The sequence below is a fragment of the Somniosus microcephalus genome, chromosome 11 (genome assembly GCF_052327205.1).
Source record: "Somniosus microcephalus isolate GS21.2 chromosome 11, FLI_Smic_1.0, whole genome shotgun sequence".
NCBI lineage: Eukaryota > Metazoa > Chordata > Chondrichthyes > Squaliformes > Somniosidae > Somniosus > Somniosus microcephalus.
In genome coordinates, this window is record NC_140997.1 from 185,652,335 (window position 1) to 185,667,671 (window position 15,337).

Below are 15,337 nucleotides of genomic sequence, written 5' to 3' on the forward strand. Positions count from 1 at the left end.
CTCCTTTTCCCAATCACTAGCCCCTCCTTCTCCCAATCGCTGGCCCCTCCTTCTCCCACTCGCTAGCCTCTCCTTCTCCCAATCACTGCCCCTCCATCTCCCAATCACTGTCCCCTCCCTCTCCCAATCGCTGGCCTCCTCCCTCTCCCAATCGCTGGCCCCCTGCCTCACCCAATTGCTGGCTCTTCCCTCTCTCAAATGCTGGCTCTCTCCCTCTCTCAATCACAGCCCTCTCTCTCAATTCCCAATAAAGTAACAGTTTCCTTTTAATGCTTAAATCTAACCCAATATATATTAGCTTTGTCACCATATCCTTTATTATCCTTACATTCTAGTGCTGCAAAGGAATCTGCTCTGCTAAGCTGTGTACATTTGGGGGTCCTTAAGCCTTGGCTGTGCCACCTTGCACCTTAGCTCTCTGGACTTAGGTACGTGTGACAGTGTGCATTCCATATTAGCCAAACAGAAACCTTACTTGTGGGTGTAGATTTCTCAGTACATTGAACTAGAGGCTTTTAAACATTTTGTTGGGTTTCTATATGTAGACACCTGGCTGACCAAAAAAAGGTGTTCACAGTGTTTGCTAACATGAAAGCAAATTCTGAATTTAACTTATTGCATCATGGTGCAAAAAACATCTTGAGATTGGCATTGTTGAAACATTCCAGGTTTGTTAAGAAACTTATTGGTCTGCATTCAATGGCTGAATTCCAATAGAACTGTTGTGGCGATTCTTAAAGAAATTCTTAAAGGCACTTTGTATGGCATAACAATTTTTTTCAAAAATACAGCATATCAGCCAATAACAGCATTTCCATGGCGACTGCTAGGTTTTACATCCCAGGCCCATTTGCACAACATTGATGCAAAACTAAAATATTCTGAAGCCAAGGACTAACCAAATATGATTTAACACTGCTTTCAATGGTTGCGTTTCAGCTCAGCAGTAATTCTGATCTTACAATAGCATAAAGCTGGCTGTGTAACTGGAACTCGAGATGCAATCAAGTAAGAGGTAACTTGATACAATGGGGTAGAAATCCACCTTAGGCGGCAGTATAAAATGGGTGGTATTGCATTGGTCGCCCGTTATACTCCACGCCCAATATTCAGTTCCATTGACTTCAATGAAACCGAATAACACACAGGTGATGCTATAGCACCTGTTTTGCGATACCACCCAAGATCGTTTCTATCCCAATAAGTCTCCAATGAAAGGAGGGCTGAACTAATAAGTAATGTTTACAGCCAGAAAAAGCCTAGCAAAAGGAGGACCCACACTAGCAACACCAGAAAGTATATAAATTAACAAAATGATAAGCATGCAATCCACAATTGGTTAATATCAAAGACCAAAACTGAAACAGTCCTAGAGAAATAACAGGATTTGCAGACAGAAATACTGGATACATTGTATATCAACAGCTGGACATTGTTGGCATAAGATTTGAAAACATCTTTATCTTGGAAAGGCCACATTTTGGGTGTGTATTGTTTTAGGATTAAAAGGATCACAGAACTGTTCCCCAATGGTTTAGCTGGTTGATGAAGTGAGTAGCTGAGCCATTCAGGCCAAGAAAGTCCTAGCTTCAATCTTTGCTCTGTGCTGAGTTAATATCTGAGCTAGAGAGGCAGTAAGCAATTGGCCTCAGCAACCTGGGATTAGAGAGGGAAAAATTGGGCAGGGTTATCACTTCCAGTGTGTGTATGCAGGTGTTCGGTGAGGGCTATGATGCCCCCAATGAACAAATGGGCTGTGGACACTCCCCTGCTGGGCTCTAGTGTAAATAAGAAGCATTTAAGCAAGGTATGAAAGGGTGTTTGGCACTTGTAGAACTATGCTCCAGCAATGAGTCAATCTACTCAGGAGGCAAGGAGCAGAGAAAATTGATAGAAACAGAAAAAAAGCTTATTGGAAAAAAATGATCATACCATGAAAGAATTTTCATTTATATAGCACCTTTCATGACCTCAGGACATCTCAAAACACTTCACAGCCAATAAAGTACTTATGAAATGTAATCATTGTTGTAATGTAGGGAAATGCAGCAGCCAATTTGCACACAGCTCCCACAGACAGCAATGAGATAAATGACCAGGTAATCTGTTTCAGTGATGGTCATTGAGGGATAAATATTGGCCAGGACACTGGGATAACTCCCCTGCTCTTCTTCAAATAGTTCCATGCTATCTTTGACTTCCACCTGAGAGAGCAGGTGGGGTGTGGGTTTAACATTTTGCCAGTGTCCCCTGTGAAAGGAATAAACTTGTTACACGTGAACATTAGAGGTAACTAGAACATCAAGAGAGAGTTATTGAGGATTCTACTGAAAAGCAATGTTGTCATTGTCGTGTATTGATTGCGAGTTTGACACCAGTCAATACGGTAATGTAATGTGCATTGCATTATGGGAATTACCCGGGAAAACGGCATTCGGCCATTTTACGCAGTAAAGTGAACATCGCAGTTATAAGCCTGTCTGCCTGACTCTGATTTAATTCAACGTATCTACATGCTTGATTGAACGCATTAAGGCGTAGATACAACATTGGCGACGGGGATAACGAATGGAATCATTTTAGATAGGTAGTTACCCAAGTTTTAGTTAGCTAGGATGGAAAAGACTGGCATTCAAAATTTTGCATGCTTCGCCGAGCCAGCCACGTTGGGTCCAAGATGGACGAGGTGGTTAACGTCTTTTGAGCTTTATGCCGACGGCAAAGGACTCATTATCGATGATACCTCTACAGGTGCCACAAAGCAGAGGAGAAGAGCTCTACTTCTACACCTAGCAGGACCAGATGTGCAGGATATCTTTTCGACTCTACCAGACACAGGAGAGCCAGCAGACTACACGGCGGCAGTTAGTGCTTTGAATCACTACTTCATGCCCCAGGTCAACGCAGCATTTGCTAGACAGACTTTTCATAAGTTGTCCCAGAAGACAGGTGAGACTGTGCAACAATTTGCTACTCACTTGTGGCAGGCTGCTAAAGACTGTGCTTTTGGGGGGGATGCGGATAATAAAATAAGAGACGCTATCCTGAGTAGGTGCACGTCAGCCTATGTGCGGAGGAAATTGCTAGAGGAAGGGCAAGGTCTAACGCTCGCCCGCACGTTACAATTGGCCTCACAATGTGAAAACGTCGAGGAGCAGATGTCAGTCATGTCATGTACAGAGAAGGCAGAGACAGATACTGTTCGTCGTGTTACACAGAAAAGAGGATATTATGCAAAAAGCTTGACAGAGAAACCAAAGGGAAATGGCGATAGGAATGAAAGGAAATGTTACAGATGTGGACACACAGACCACGTGGGCAGAGATCCGAAATGCCCAGCACGCGGACAAACGTGTCATAAGTGCAAGGGAAAGGATTATTTCTCCAAAGTATGCCGCACAAAGGGTACAAAGAAACATAGTGCGAACAATGTAGAGGAACAAAATGACTTTGCATTTGCTGTTACTGGAAATAACGTGACAGAGAGACTTACCTTTTTGGTGGGGGGAGTAAACCTGAGAATGTTAATTGATTCGGGTGCAACTAGTAATGTGATAGATGAGAATACATGGGAAGGATTAAAGTCAGAACACATTAAGTGTCAGTCACATGTCCCTAAGACAGAGAGAAAGTTATTCTCTTATGCTTCTAGCCGACCACTGTCAGTTAAAGGTGTATTCACATGTGGGATTACAACAGGTAAGAGAACTGAGCAGGCGGAGTTCCTTGTGGTTAAAGGCCATGGAGAGCTGTTGCTAGGAAGGGAGACAGCCATGAAAATGGGAGTTTTAAAAATAGGCGCAGATGTCTCAGCTGTGGTAGATGTAAGACAGCTACTAGAACAGCGGTATCCAAAGGTGTTCCAGGGAGTAGGAAGGCTGAACATAAAACAGATCAGTTTGTATATCGACCCACAAGTGAAGCCTGTGGCCCAGCCACTCAGGCGTATGCCATTCAACTTAAGGGGGGCAGTAGAGGCCAAAATAAAACAATTGAGGGACATGGACATTACCGAACCTGTAACTGGTCCCACCTCATGGGTAAATCCTGTGGTTATTGTACCAAAAGCGGATAAGGATGTAAGGTTATGCCTAGACATGAGATGAGCAAACCAGGCAATAGTGAGGGAACGATATCCAATCCCCACGGTTGATGAGATACTCCAAGGTATGAACGGCTCGACGGTGTTTAGTAAGCTAGACCTGAAATGGGGTTATCACCAGCTAGAACTGACCCCTGAGTCACGAGAAATCACAACGTTTGCAGTACATAACGGAGTATACAGGTACAAGAGGCTGATATTCGGTGTATCTTCAGCTAGTGAGCACTATCAGCACGAGATAGCTAATGCCTTAGCTGGAATAGAGAGTGTTGAAAACATCTCAGACGACATTATCGTGCATGCACACGACCAGGAAACGCACGACAGACGCCTGCACGCTGTCATTACCAGACTAATGGAAAGTGGACTGACACTAAACTCAGAGAAGTGCCAATTCAACGTGGACCGATTGATTTTCATGGGAATCCTGTTGTCTGAAAAGGGCATCGGACCAACAGCAGAGAGAATGCGAGCGGTGGCAGAAGCTCGGGAACCAGAGAATGCTACAGAGGTGAGGAGTTTCTTGGGACTCGTTGGGTACAGTAGCAGATTCATCCCGCAGTTTGCAATGCTATCAGAGCCACTGCGACGCCTGACAAGAAAAGACACACCATTTAAATTTGGATCACAACAGAGACAGTCATTCAGTGCACTCAAGGAAGAGTTGGCCAGAGCCGGCACCTTAGCATATTTTGATATAAGGATGCATCAACCAAGGTGATAGCAGATGCCAGTCCTGTAGGTTTAGGCGCAGTACTAGTTCAGGACCAACAGGGACAAGAGGTGCCAATATGCTATGTAAGTCGTAGTTTAACAGACTGTGAGAGGAAATACTCTCAAACAGAGAGAGAGGCCTTAGCTCTTGTATGGGCTTGTGAGAGGCTGCATCCATATGTGTATGGCCGAAAATTTAACTTGGTAACTGACCATAAGCCATTACAAGTGATATACGGCCCACACTCTAAGCCCTGTGCTCGTATAGAGAGATGAGTACTTAGATTACAGCCGTACAATTTTAAGGTGATACACATTCCAGGCAAGCAAAACATTGCAGACCCACTGTCACGATTGCTGGGGGAGACAGCAAAACAGGAGAGACATTCTCATGGCTCAGATGAATACGTGAGATTTGTAGCTGTGAGTGTGACACCAAAAGCACTCACTACTAGAGAGGTGGAGGAAGCCTCTGCTACCGACCCAGAGCTGATTGAGGTACGGAAGGCAATGACAAACGGACATTATGAGAAATGTAAAGCTTATGCAGTAATTGCAAACGAGCTGTGCATAGTGGGGTACCTAGTTCTTCGGGGAACACGCATCGTGCTACCCACAGTGTTACACGCACGAGCCTTGGTGTTAGCACATGAAGGACACTTGGGAATAGTTGGAACAAAGCAACATCTCAGAACCAAGGTTTGGTGGCCTGGCATGGACAAGGCAGCTGAAAAACACTGTAAAGCATGCCACGGCTGTCAGATAGTAGCCAGACCCGACCCACCTGAACCGTTGAGACCAACACCATTACCGGAGGGCCCCTGGCAGGATGTAGCTATAGACTTACTGGGACCCTTGCCATCCAACCACTCCATTCTTGTGGTAGTTGATTATTATAGTCGCTACTTTGAATACGACATCATGACCTCCACAACAACAGAGAAGGTTATTGATAGTTTAGAGTCAATCTTCAGCCGCCATGGTTTGCCAATCACCTGCAAATCTGATAATGGTCCCCAATTCAGATCTGAATTATTCAAAGAATACTGTGAAAACAATGGGGTCAAACACCTGAAAACGACAGCAAAATGGGCTTAGGCTAACAGAGAAGTCGAGCGCCAGAATGCATCGCTGATGAAGAGAATCAGAATTGCTCAGAAGGACTAGATTGGAAACGTGAACTTAGAAAATATGTGACTGTGTACAGGAGCATTGACCATGCCATGACAGGAAAGAGCCCGGCAGAGCTGCTCTTTAAACGGAAAACGAGAGGAAAGCTGCCAGACATCACAGAGTCGCGCGCAGACATGGAAGTACGTGACCGGGATGCAGAACAAAAAGGCAAGTCCAAACTGTACGCAGATGAGCAGCGGAGAACACAATACTCAGAGGTGGAAGTTGGTGACACTGTGCGAGAACTGCATGGGTGATGTTAAATGTTTAAACCTGGGAATTATTTAGTTGTGTGGTAAGACACAAGTTTGTAAAAAGTTTATAAACCAAATAAGTTATGCAGTGTTATTGTAAGTAACTGTTTGTAAACTGCAAGTTTGTTTCCAAGGAAAAGGGGGATGTCGTGTATTGATTGCGAGTTTGACACCAGTCAATACGGTAATGTAATGTGCATTGCATTATGGGAATTACAGGAAACTTTGTGCTATCCGGAGGTGAGCTATCCGGCAATCTGGAGCCACCGACAAAAATCAGCAGCCGTTTTTTATTCTTTTTGTTTGTTTTTTTTGCTTTGTTTGAACAGTCAAGCTGTGCAAGGTCTGTAGCTATAGCAACAGCTTCAGCTACAGAGCTTTAGGGCCACACCCAAGTGTTTAGAAGCTGTTGCTAAGCAACAGTTTTTGTTGTCAAATACGGCGATAAGAATCTCCGTATCTCTCAACATTAACTCTGGAGAGTACGGCAGTTTTGAGGCAATGGCAGCAGCTCGGTCCCGTGGGTGCCGGATAGCACAAAGTTTCCTGTACCCGGGAAAATGACAGTCGGCCATTTTATGCAATAAAGTGAACATCACAGTTATAAGCCTGTCTGCCTGACTCTGATTTAATTCGACGTATCTACATGCTTGATTGAACGCATTAAAGCATAGATATAACAGTCATAGTCTCAATAACTGAGACATTCCACAAAGAGCAATTCTGCCTGTTGAATGACAGCACTGTTAGACTGGACAGGAATGTCAAGAAAGGAGATGGAGCAGTCCTTCTCATACATTGCAGCATGGAGTTCAGTAAAATTGATGTCTCTGGTACTATCTGTCCAATGGAGTGTGTAGAAGCCGAAGTTTGCCTGGAGAGCCACGAAGTGCTGTGTCCATTTACTGTCCAGCAAGGATTTCTCCACTAGAGAAGAACTCTCTGATCAGGGAACAACATGCTGACTCTGGGAAACATCAAGGTAAAATATCCCACATGGGGTGGCTGGTGCATCAACACTGCAGGCAAAGTGTTAATAACAACGGAGCAATTCAGCTATATCATCTAGAAGCCCCCAGTGTCCATCTCTCAGCTTGACATCCCCAGTGAGCTAATTCGTTAGATATCAAATTTCCTGGCAGAGCACACAATGGTGTCAGAAATGGACACAGCAATCCACACCAGGTTTTGCCCAATATCAGGAGGTCCTCAGGATTCACTTCACTGCCCAGTACTATTCCTCGTTCATCTCAATGATATTCCAACACCTGAACAAAGGATTCAGACTTGCCTCGTGCAAGCTGATGATATTGCCATTTGAGCATCCTCCAAGAGTTCAGAAATAGCATCAGAAAAGCTCCAGAAAGCCTGGTGTACACCATAATAATCATCAATCATCAGCAAAGTGATGGAAGGTGTCATCAACAGTGCTATCAAGCAGCACTTACTCACCAATAACCTGCTCACTGATGCCCAGTTTGGGTTCCGCCAAGACCACTCGGCTCCCGACCTCATTACAGCCTTGGTCCAAACATGGACAAAGGAGCTGAATTCCAGAGGTGAGGTGGGAGTGACTGCCTTTGACATCAAGGCAGTATTTGATGGAGAGTGGCATCAAGGAGCCCTAGTAAAATTGAAGTCAATGGGAATTGTGGGGGGGGGGGGGGTCGCGGAACTCTCCACTGGCTGGAGTCATACCTAGCACAAAGGAAGATGGTTGTGGTGGTTGAAGGTCAATCATCACAGCCCCAGGACATCTCTGCAGGAGTACCTCAGGGCAGTGTCTTAGGACCAACCATCTTCAGCTGCTTCATCAATGACCTTCCCTCCAACATAAGGTTAGAAATGGGGATATCCGCTGATGACTGCACAGTGTTCAGTGCCATTCACAACTCCTCAGATAATGAAGTAGTCCATGCCCGCATGCAACAAGACCTGGATGATGTTCAGGCTTGGGCTGATAAGTGGCAGGTAACATTCGCGCAACACAAGTGCCAGGTAATGACTATCTCCAAAAAAAAGAGTCTAACCACCGCCCCTTGACATTCAATGCCATCACATACCCCCCCTCCATCAACATCCTGGGGGTCACCATTGACCAGAAACTTAACTGGACCAGCCATATAAATACTGTGGCAACAAGAGCAGGTCAGAGGCTAGGTATTCTGCGGCGAAAGTCTCACCTGCCAACTCCTCAAAGCCTTTCCACCAACTACAAGGCGCAAGTCAGGAGTGTGATGGAATACTCTCCACTTGCCTGGATGAGTGCAGCTCCAACAACACTCAAGAAGCTCTGCACCATCCAGAACAAAGCAGCCCGCTTGATTGGCACCCCATCCACCACCTTAAACATTCACTCCCTCCACCACCGGCGTACCGTGGCTGCAGTGTATACCATCTACAAGATGCACTGCAGCAACTCGCCAAGGCTTCTTCAGCAGCCCCTCCCAAACCTGCGACCTCTTCCAGTTAGAAGGACAAGGGCAGCAGGCGCATGGGAACACCACCACCTCCAAATTCCACTCCAAGTCACACACCATCCTGACCTAGAAGTATATCACTGATCCTTCATCGTCACTGGGTCAAAATCCTGGAACTCCCTCCCTAACAGCACTGTGGGAGTACCTTCACCACACGGACTGCAGCGGTTCAAGAAGGTGGCTCACCACCACCTTCTCAAGGGCAATTAGGGTTGGGCAATAAATGCTGGCCTTGCCAGCGACGCCCTCATCCCATAAATGAATTAAAAAATGAGTTACATAATAAGAGGCTACGAACAATCCAGACCCAAGCAATATTGCCTCTCATGCATTATCTGCTCAACCTACCTGCATGACATCTGTGGAATCTAAACAATGGAAAAGAGGTTCCTAAGACTCCAGCAGAGGTACCTACACAAGGCAAGGGCAAATCCATCACTGGCACCACTGATGGAGGAAGAAGCACATAATCTACCAGTCCATTTGCAACACTGCATTCTTTGTGGACCTTCAGTAGGTGACTGACCTTGGGAAGATTTTAGCACAACGGTTAGCTGAGCCAGTGCCACTGAAATCCACACACTCGTCAGTGAATACCATTATAAATTCTAGATTATCCTATGGAAAAAGGATGTGAAATGGGACTAAAAGCTGACAAATTCCCTGGGCCTGATGGCCTACATCCTAGGGTTCTAAAAGAGGTGGCTGCAGAGATAGTGGATGCGTTGGTTGTGATCTTCCAAAATTCCCTACAGCTAGAAATTGGGTTGCTTTGCGCCTCTCGTTAGCGCCCCCAGAGAGATTTAGGTGTCCTCATACAGGAAACAGAGAGTTAGCATGCATGTACAGCAAGCAATTGGGAAGACAAAAGGCATGTTGGCCTTTATTGCAAGGGGGTTGGAGTACAAGAGTAAGGAAGTTTTACTACAATTGTACAGGGCTTTGGTGAGACCACACCTGAGAAAGGACATACTTGCCTTAGAGGCAGTGCAATGAAGGCTCACTAGATTGATCCCTGGGATGAGAGGGTTGTCCTATGAGGAGAGTTTGAGTAGATTGGGCCTATACTCTCTGGAGTTTAGAAGAAGGAGAGGTGATCTCATTGAAACATATAAGATTCTGAGGAGGGGTTGACAGGATAGAAGCTGGGAGGTTGTTTCCCCTGGCTGGAGAGTCTAGAACTGGGAGACGTTGTCTCAGGATAAGGGGTAGGCCATTTAAAACTGAGGTGAGGAAGAATTTCTTCACTCTGAGGGTTGTGAATCTTTAGAATTCTTTACCCGAAAGGGCTGTGGATGCTGAGTCGTTGAGTATATTTAAGGCCTAGATAGATAGACTTTTGGACTCTAGGGGAATCAAGGGATATGGGGATAGGGCGGGAAAGTGGGGTTGAGGTCGAAGATCAGCCATGACCTTATTGAATGGCAGAGCAGGCTTGAAGGGCCGCATGGCCTACTCCTGTTCCTAATTCTTATGTTCTTATGTTCTTAAAAGGGTAATAAGCCATGGGTCATCCTTAGCAAACTCTCTATGTTCCTAACAGCTCCTTGATTCCTTCCAGACTCCATCCCCACTGAGTACTCCCAGGTCCCCCAGCTCCGATAAGCACTTCCTCACACAGAATACTTGACCAATGCCATTAAAGGAACAGGCTACATTAATGTCTCAACTTCACAATCAGGTTCCAGAGCAACAACTAATCACAAGTGAAGAGTAGAATATATACAAGTCAAAAGTTAAGAAAGCAGGTAGATAAACTTCCAATGAAGAACTACTAAGGACATTGAATTACATAGAAATTATAGCACAGAAACAGGCCATTTGGCCTAACTGGTCTATGCCAGTGTTTATGCTCCACACGAGCCTCCTGTCTTCATCTCACCCTATCTGCATATCCTTCTATTAATTCTTGATTGAAAACAATTAATCAAACATAAGCAGACAGCAAAATCTACCAACGGTAGAAAAGAGAAATCAATCAAATCACTTACTTTTTTTGAAAATTGTTTTCACAGCCAACTTTTTTTCTGCACTTACTATTGGATGTAAAGTGTAACATAACAATGACATAAAATATTGCAAAACTTTCAAAGAAAATGATTAAACTTGCCTACATTTTCTGAGCTTAAAATGTCTGTTTTCTATTCTACAGGTAGACTACCCTTTATCCGAACTTCCGAAAACCGAAACCCTCTAAAAACCGAAAGTTTTTTCGTTCAGCGTAAGTCGTGCGCACGACATGATCAGAGTGGCGCACGACTTACGCTGAGCAGGGCAGAGGGTCACTGAGTTCCCGCCTGGGTAGGAGATTGCAGGCCGAGCCGGGCAGTGTGAAGGAGGTATACCGGGAGAGTGAACCCAACAATACAGCGGCCCGTCCGATAGCAGCAGCGGCCTGTCCGATATTCTTTTCTCCCCCCCCGACCCCCCGCCGACCCCCCACCCTTTCGGATAAGGGATAGTGTATCCTTTATCCGCACTTCCGAAAACCGAAATCCTCTGAAAACCGAAAGTGTTTTTGTTCAGCGTAAGTCGTGCGCACGACCCCGACCCCCGCCGACCCCCACCCCGAACCCCCCGCCGACACGACCCCCGCCGACCCCCGACCCCCCGCCGACCCCCCGCCGACCCGACCCCCCGCCGACCCCCACCCCCGACAAATTTCCCAGTCTTATAAAATACCTTTCGAAATCCGAAATTTTCCAAAAACTGAAACACGGCTGCTCCCGAGGTTTTCGGATAAAGGATAGTCTACCTGTACCTACATGAGAAGCATGGGCCTCAGGTTTCTGCAGGTTCCCTGATATATCATTGTCAGCTGAAGAGACTCAATAGGGCAACAAGCTATAGCTTGCAACATGCAGCTCTGCATATAACTTCTGAAAAATGTTATGATTGACAGGAAGACCGGTCATTCACAGAGTATGTTGGGACTTGCTGTTGTAAAATCTCCCAGGGAAACAAATGAAAGAAAAAAGAGCAGCAATTTAAATTGTTCCAAAATTGTTTTGAAAATCTGTCATTTTGATTCCTCCATTAAGCTGAGGACTTATTGCTGGAAATAGGAAAATAATTAAAATTCCCATAGAATCCCATTTTTCTGCATTTGAAATGCCTCTAACAACAATTTCTGTGAGCGTCCTGGTCAACCTTGGGAAGCCTGAAGTTTGCGTTCATTTGACTTCCCAGACGTCTCACTATCAACTCAAAGGAAGCCCAACAGGACAATAAACAATGCCTCCAAATGCACCAGCATAATATGGATGAGCAGTCTTGGAGGAAACACTCTGCGTGCATTCGAGGCTGCTTGTCTTGTGAGTCTAATCAACAGAACCATATTGAGGACCAGCGGGGGTAGGATTTAGATTGACAGCAAAACTAGACATTCACATGGTTTGCTGTTTTTAGGCCCATCCCCATCTCCACTCCTGCACATCAATGGAAATTACTGTAGATGAAAGCCCCCAGGAACATAATGGTGTTGACATTCACCCCTCCCCATAACAGGTGGGAGAGGTTCAGTGGGGGCAGAAGGGGGTTAAAAATTAAAAATCGGGGAACGTTTTTTATGATGGCAGGTTGCGTGGCATGCATTGTGTCCCATCTTGGAGAGGTGGGACACTTCATTCATATTTAAATCAGGCTCCCACAGTGCAACTAACAGCTACTGTCAGGATCACCCAGGGCTCAGGAAACCCAGCAGCGAAATGAAGGTGAGAGCAGCCAGCTCCAGCAGGCTCATGCTTTTTAGAGCTCTCCTTGTGGGGCCAGGAGCAGCAAGAGTGCTTCCCCTGGCCTCGCAAGGAAGCCAGTGTCGGGAGGAGCAGAGAGCGGCGGTACAGTGAGTACTTAAATTCACTTTCGCGGGCTTTTTTACAGAGGCCGGTGTCGGGAGGAGCAGAGAGCGACGGTACAGTGCGTACTTAAACTCACTTTTGCGGGCTTTTTTTTTTTTTTTTTTTTTTTTTATACAGAGGCCAGTGTCGGGAGGAGCAGAGAGTGGCGGTACAGTGAATACTTAAACTCACTTTCGTGGGCTTTTTTACAGAGGCTGGTGTCGGGAGGAGCAGAGAGCGGCGGTACAGAGAGTACTTAAACTCACTGTCGCAGGCTTTTTTACAGAGGCTTACCAATCTCACAGACCGGCGGCGGCGTTCCGGAGCCACGTCACGATTCAAAAAGTGACGCGGGCAAGAGGAAGCAGCTGATTGGGTGAGTACGGCCAGGTGAGTATTTTTACTACTCAATAGTTTGACAGTTAAGATTAATACTTTGTAAAATTTAGAAGGTCTTAATTTTTGTGGATATAGTTTCTAAGGTCTCTGTTGTGTATCGGGGAGTGCTAGTAAGCAAGGGCCCTTGAGTATATCATTTAATTGTAGTGTAATTAGTGGTATTGATTTTATTTAAATTAATTTAATTGAATTAAAGGGTAAGTCATGGCAGGACAGCTCGGCCCCGTGGCATGCTCCTCCTGCGCTATGTGGGAAATCAGGGACACTTCCTGTGTCCCTGACGACCATGTGTGCAGGAAGTGTATCCAGCTGCAGCGACTGACAGACCGCATTGTGGTGCTGGAGCTGCGAATGGATACATACTGGAGCATTCGCGATGCTGAGGACATCGTGGATAGCACATTTAGGGAGTTGGTCACACCGCAGGTAAAGGCTGCACAGGCAGGAAGGGAATGGATGACCACCAGGCAGAGTAATAGGCGCAGGCAGCTAGTGCAGGGGTCCCCTGTGGCCATCCCCCTCTCAAACAGATATACCACTTTGGATATTGTTGAGGGAGATGGCTTATCGGGGGAAGGCAGCAGCAGCCAACTTCCTGGCACCATGGGTGGTTCTGCTGCACAGGATGGGAGGAAAAAGACTGGGAGAGCTATAGTGATAGGGGATTCTATTGTAAGGGGAATAGATAGGCGTTTCTGCGGCCGCAAACAAGACTCCAGGATGGTGTGTTGCCTCCCTGGTGCAAGGGTCAAGGATGTCTCGGGGCAGCTGCAGGGCATTCTGGAGGGGGAGGGTGAACAACTAGTTGTCGTGGTGCATATAGGTACCAACGATATAGGTAAAAAATGGGATGAGGTCCTAAAAGCTGATTATAGGGAGTTAGGAGGTAAATTAAAAAATAGGACCTCAAAGGTAGTAATCTCAGGATTGCTACCAGTGCCACATGCTAGTCAGAGTAGAAATAGAAGGATATTTCAGATGAATATGTGGCTAGAGGAATGGTGCAGGGGGGAGGGATTCAAATTCCTGGGACTTTGGAACCAGTTCTCGGGGAGGTGGGACCAGTACAAACTGGATGGTTTCCACCTGGGCGGGACCGGGACCGATGTCCTAGGGGGAATGTTTGCTAGTGCTGTTGGGGAGGGTTTAAACTAAAATGGCAGGGGGTTGGGAACCTGTGCAGGGAGACAGAGGATAGGGAAGCAAGGATGGAAACAAAAGAGAGGAAGGAGAAAAGCAAAAGTGGAAGGCAGAGAAATCAAGGGTGTAAATCAAACAGGGCTACAGTAAATAATAATTCTAAAAGGACTAAGAGTGTTAAAAAAACAAGCCTGAAGGCTTTGTGTCTTAATGCGAGGAACATTCGTAATAAGGTGGATGAATTATCTGCACAAATAGATGTAAACGGATATGATGTAATTGGAATTATGGAGACATGGCTCCAGGGTGACCAAGGCTGGGAATTCAACATCCAGGGGCATTCAATATTCAGGAAGGACAGGCAAAAAGGAAAAGGAGGTGGGGTAGCATTGCTGGTTAAAGAGGAGATTAACACAATAGTAAGGAAGGATATTAGCTCTAATGATGTGGAATCTGTATGGGTAGAGCTGAGAAATACCAAGGGGCAGAAAACGTTAGTGGGAGTTGTATACAGACCCTCAAACAGTAATGCTGAGGTTGGGGATGGCATTAAACGGGAAATCAGAGACGCGTGCAATAAGGGCACAGCAGTTATCATGGGTGACTTTAATCTACATATAGATTGGGCTAACCAAATTAGTAACGATACTGTGGAGGAGGAATTCCTAGAGTGTATATGGGATGGTTTCCTGGACCAATATGTCGAGGAACCAACTAGAGATCAGGCCATCTTAGACTGGGTATTATGTAATGAGAAAGGATTAATTAGCAATGTTGTTGTGCGAGGCCCCTTGGGGAGGAGCAATCATAATATGATAGAATTCTTCATTAAGATGGAGAGTGAAGCAGTTGATTCAGAGACTAGGGTCCTGAATTTAAATAAAGGAAACTACGATGGTATGAGGTGCGAGATGGCTAGGATGGATTGGGGAATGTTACATAAAGGGTTGACAGTGTATAGGCAATGGCAAACATTTAAAGATTGCATGGCTGAACTATAGAATTTGTTCCTCCCTGTTTGGCATAAAAATAAAACAAAAAAGGTGACTGAACCGTGGCTAACAAGGGAAATTAGGGATAGCATAAGATCCAAGGAGAGGACATATAAATTGGTCAGAACAAACAGCAAAACTGAGGTTTGGGTGCAGTTTAGGATTCAGCAAAGGAGGACAAAGGGATTAATTAAGAGGGGGAAAATACAAACTGACAGGGAACATAAAAACTGACTGTAAAACCTTC